This window comes from Macrobrachium nipponense, chromosome 9, assembly GCF_015104395.2.
Source record: "Macrobrachium nipponense isolate FS-2020 chromosome 9, ASM1510439v2, whole genome shotgun sequence".
NCBI classification, from domain to species: domain Eukaryota; kingdom Metazoa; phylum Arthropoda; class Malacostraca; order Decapoda; family Palaemonidae; genus Macrobrachium; species Macrobrachium nipponense.
In genome coordinates this window covers 23,961,337-23,966,592 of record NC_061110.1, presented here as the reverse complement: position 1 = coordinate 23,966,592, position 5,256 = coordinate 23,961,337, and the positions used below count along the sequence as shown (strand labels likewise).

The 5,256-nt window shown below is 37.0% G+C and overlaps 1 long non-coding RNA gene across 1 annotated transcript; it reads left to right on the top strand.

The window, feature by feature from the left end:
- The first annotated feature begins 1,345 nt into the window (after positions 1 to 1,345).
- LOC135218559 (uncharacterized) lies at positions 1,346 to 2,630 on the top strand. Its single transcript, XR_010315358.1, has 2 exons — positions 1,346 to 1,508; positions 1,612 to 2,630. It is a non-coding gene; the product is annotated as an uncharacterized LOC135218559 (long non-coding RNA).
- The last annotated feature ends 2,626 nt before the right edge of the window (positions 2,631 to 5,256 follow it).

Genomic DNA, 5,256 nt, shown 5'->3' with positions numbered 1-5,256 from the left:
TATCATTAGGGAAGCTGTCTAGGTACACGTGTGTTTTATGTTTGCTTAGTTGTTTGGGAATGAGGAATAAATATTTCATTTGTTCATCTGTTGACCTTGTTTAGTAGGTTTGTGCATTGTAAAGGGGAGGAGCTACCCTTGTTTGATTGTTTGTTTGTTTGTATGGTGCTTTTACGTTGCATGGAACCAGTGGTTATTCAGCAACGGGACCAATGGCTTTACGTGACTTCCGAACCACGTCGAGAGTGAATTTCTATCACCAGAAATACACATCTCTCACTCCTCAATGGAATGGCCGAGAATCGAACCCGCGACCACCGAGGTGGGACGTTAATACCATACCAACCTCGCCGCTGAGGCGCTCTACCCTTGTTTGAGCTATCAAGTTCTGAGCCATGATTTGGGATGCTGAATAGTATCATTGTGTTAAACCAGTTTCATTTATTTCTTTGTTGTGTATGTTCTGGACCATGATTGCTAATTTCGTCCATATATATTTATTTTGAAATGACTAGCAGTAAGGGAAGGTTGTCTGACTTCTTTCATGATTCTTTTTAAATAAATGCAGAGCCTTCACACAATTAAGTCTACAGTATTCCTTCAACATTGATACAAAAAGTAGCCTTATTCATTATGTACGATTCTCCCTCTGCAAGTTCTCCTTAATTCCCCCTTATTCTCTGTGAACATAACCCCTCTCTCTCTCCATCTCTTAATTTATGTCAAGCTTTCCCACAAAACAATCTGGTTTTCTTATAGTAATTATTGTCCTATTTCTCTTTCATTGTCAATTTTCTGATAAAAGTGCACTCAAAATCATATATAAGCCTACTTTCACTATGAATTATTCCTTTGCTCTAATAAGAAAAACAACCTTTTTCTTTTGCACACCTCTCTCCCTCCCCCCCCACACCCATATTAGTCTGTACCTCCTCCTCCTCTTTCTGCAATAAGAAATCATGTCTATACTGAATAACATGTTCTTTTCCTCTTAAACTCTTCTTTTGAAAAACATCCTATTTATTCTGCTCGTTTCTCTTTCCTTCGGTCCTAGAAATTTATATTTGTCTAATTTTCTCAACATTTTGTCTTTCAGAAAACAGCTGTTTTTTTTGTAAATACATTTCTCTCAAGTTTCTCAGACTGTCTAGTAGTTACAGAAATTTTCCTTGCATAGTAACTTGTCTACATTACGAAGCAGAGTTGGTATACTATTAGATAACCACAACATTCAGGAAATACTATTACATAAGTATTAGTAGTAACAACTTTTAGTTCAGCCGGCATTCTCTCCTAATGTGTATAGTAGCAGCGTTACTCAAAAGTATTATGTCTCATTCCAGGATGGGGATCAAGTTCCAGGCCAGTGTAGAGGTGGGCTTCCCAGCCTCATATAGAAATTTCTACTGCAGTAAAAATTTGCTTACATAGTAACTTGTCTGCCTGTGTACATTACTAAGCAGAGTTGGTACAACCACAACATCCAGGAAATACTATTACAGCAGCAGGTATTAGTAGTAACAGCTTTTTTTTAGTTCAGCTAGTATTCTGTCCTAACGTGTATAGTAGCAGTGTTACTCAGAAGTACTATTTATTATAGTCTCTTTCCAGGGCCTCCTATCCACTGGACTACCTGCCTCATATCAAAATTTCAACCGCAGTAAACAGAAAATTTAGACAACCACAACATGAGGAAATACAATTACATCAGTAGTAAAAGATCTCCTAGCGAAGATAGTAGTAAACGCTGTCATCTTTAGGATGAAATCCCGGGCCAGTTGTAGAGGTGGTGAGATGGGCCTCCCAATTCAACTACACTCCCTGGACCATCAAAATTACACACCTCCCAATTCAACTACACTCCACCTCCAAAAATTCATAAAGAAAGATGCTAGCTGGCAACTTTCCTTGTGTATAATGGTAAACTCTAGAAGAATGCCGAGAATATCATGGACAGATAGTGATAAATGAGGTGTTAGCAAGAATCGGAACACAGAGCCCTTGTAAAAGAATTAAGGAAGAGACAAATTAATTACTATGTTGGACATAGAGCATTTGTGCCTTACTGAAAGAATAGAGGGAAGGAGAGCGAGAGGTAAACAGAGTAAAATACTTGGACAGCTTGGTGGGAGACTTGGATAGAGATTACACTGTAAATCAACTAAAGCAAGCGGCTACAGATCGAGAGAGGTGGAGGCAAGTGACCGCCAACATCTAAGACACTGACTTTGATAGATAGACAGAACTCGAGAAGCCCGTCAGTCTCTTGTGATCCGTCAAATGTAGGCAAGTACTATATGCTGCCTTGTGCAGGCAGCCAGTTCTGTAAGACTGATCTTTGGTTATATAAACGACCACTCAAATGTAGTCTGATTATCTCATTCAATACCACCACCATTGTATTTCGCCGATCTTGATACAGGTAATGAAGAATTACCCTTCAATTCATATTTAGGTTAAACCAAGAATTTTCCACCATTCAGTTCATTAGGATAGTTATGAAGATCTGATAATTTGTGGAAATTTTGTAATTGAGAATACAATAGGAATTGCATCAGGAGAAATTCAGGTTGCCAGTTCCTGGCCCAAAACGTCACACAACTCAGCACAGGGCCACTGACCCCCCCCCCCCCCCCTCCCCCCAAAAAAAAATTACAAAAAATAAAAAAATATAATAATCTATAATTAGATTACTTGGCTATTTAAAAGTGAGGTGTCCAGAATTTTTTTTAACTGCCCTGCAGTACCAGCATCTTATGTTTTGAAAGTTAACGGCAATCCTCTTGCCTCCCCTCGTTCTCTTGAAGTCACACTTCGTTCTCTTGGGGTTTGTCTCTTCATTCTCTTGATATCACCACCTGGTTTTGTCTCTTCGTTCTCATGATACCATCGTTTGGGTTTGTCTCTTGGTTCTCTTGATACCATCACCTGGGTTCGACTCTCTGTGGGTAACAATCATCAGAATAAAATCTGTAAAATAAAGAAATTGAAAGTTGTACCAAAGTACACATTAAAGAGATAATGAATTAATTTTCAAGTAACTTTCTATAAGATAAAACAGTTTAGCAAAGAAACCAAATAAATATATTAATTCTGTACTGGAAGTTCAATAAATGATATAAAGGGAGATAGAGATGGACTGTCTTTCAAAAGGAAATACCTAGAGATTACAAACAGTACATTTTGATAAGAAAAAAAACTACAGAAAATATTTCATAGTGAAATAACTATGTTCCAGTAAAGAAAACTTTAATGTGTCATTATACTAAGATTACAAATTTATACACCACAGTGAAATAAAACTAGCTAATGTGTCAACACTGGCAGTTCAATCAAAGCCATCCTGACAAGCGCCTCAGTGGTGTGGTTGGTATGGTGTTGGCGTGCCACCTTGGTGACTGCGAGTTCAATTCTCGGGCATTCACTCGACGTGGTTCGGAAGTCGCGTCAAGCCGTTGGTCCCATTGCTGAATAACCATTGGTTCCATGCAACGTTAAAAAACGCCATATAAACAAACAAAACCATCCATACAAAAAAAAAAATACTTCCTTCAGCCTTCTGTGAACGCGATCCCTTTGAGCTAATCCTTAAGATGAAAGCCACATACAAACCGCCCTCTTCTTGAAGAGCTATTCCCAAAATACTACATTAAGACTATCACACTCTTCCTTTCAAGATTTATAACTTAAGCCTTTCATTTTTAGCTTCCGTAACATAAGTTTACAAAATATCTTTAAATTCTAGGTTAATCCATAAGTTGTCGTTAACAAACTACCTAACGCAAAACTAAGAATACCAAGGACTATAACTACGTCCGACCAGGTGAAAATTCCCCTCATAGAAAAAGGACAAGTCTCCAAAACAGTTCTCACTGAAATTTATAGAAAATGGACGTCTAAAAAAAATTTCGTCTTGACAAGGGTACAACTCTCATTTTAAGACACTGCCATTCAGAACTCCACATAAATACTTATTATTACTTCAAAACGGCTTTGGTATGGTTCTACGTGTGACTGCATTAATGAGTAACTAAAATGTTAAGAGCTTTATAAAAATTGCCAGTTTATAATAAATCTCTACACTATGCAGATGCCTGGTGAAGACACTTCAGAAAATGTAATACCTCTTGGGAACGTTTGGAATTTATTGAAAACCTAAAACATACTATAGCGGATATTAATTCAAGAGTTCATCTAGACCCAAACACTTATGAAATTAGCACTTAGTACTAACCAGAACGAAGGCAACAGGGTTCCTCGAGATTATACCTATTCATGGTTCTAAACTTGTTAGTCTTTCGTCTAACAAATGGCATTTCACGATATTAAGACTTGGATACAAGTATGATTTTGGCTGACAGCTGAATTAAAAGTATCATTTCCAGAGCTTGATTTTTTTACTACGAAAATGTGAAAAATTTACTTAAATTCCTAAACTATCAGATTACTGATAAATGTCGTCTTAGATTAACCCAGCCTTGTGCTGGCACAGGCTCTGGCTCTAGGGTAGCCCGACGCAAAGTGATGAAAAGGAACGGATAGGACTGCTAGGTAGCCTTACGTTGCCAAATCATTGTAGAGAAAGTTATGTGTGAGCAAGTCTGGAAAACTGGCAATTGACCTAAAATTAACTGTAAGTGTATTTTAAGTTGTTAAGTTATAATCTAGACAAATTCCGTTAATGTTAAAAAAAATTTAAACTATAATTTATGCATCCATTTCTTGGGCAGATTAAAACACTAAATGCATACAATGTTTTCGCTGGCAAGAAATAACACTGGCAATATACACATTTTACGGGGGAAAAAATAAGATTTGGAATTATTTTATGTAGGTCTTGAAGAAACTGAGCTTTGACTTAGTTGCTGATCGTCGATAAAAGTCAATGAAAATAAACTGGCAAAAATATTAATAATGATACGTTGTCCCGTTTGCTGCTTATTTAAAGCCCTTAAAGCAAAAGACTTTGAAAAAAGATGCTGCTATGGAAGCAAAAATTGAATAATGAAAACTGAATTAAGATTAATTATCATTATAGTATTGAAAACTGTTGACCAACAGTTTGAACACAGTACGTAGATGAAAAATAGTTTGCTAAAGAAAGTCTATTATAATGTCACTTTGTCAGGATCTAACCGAGATGACAAGACTGATGAAGGAAATGAGAGGGCAGAGAAGAAAGGAATGAAGACTATTAAGGGAAAGCTAGCAGACAAGCAAACATGAATGCCAGTACGCACGAATTTCCCATCCCAG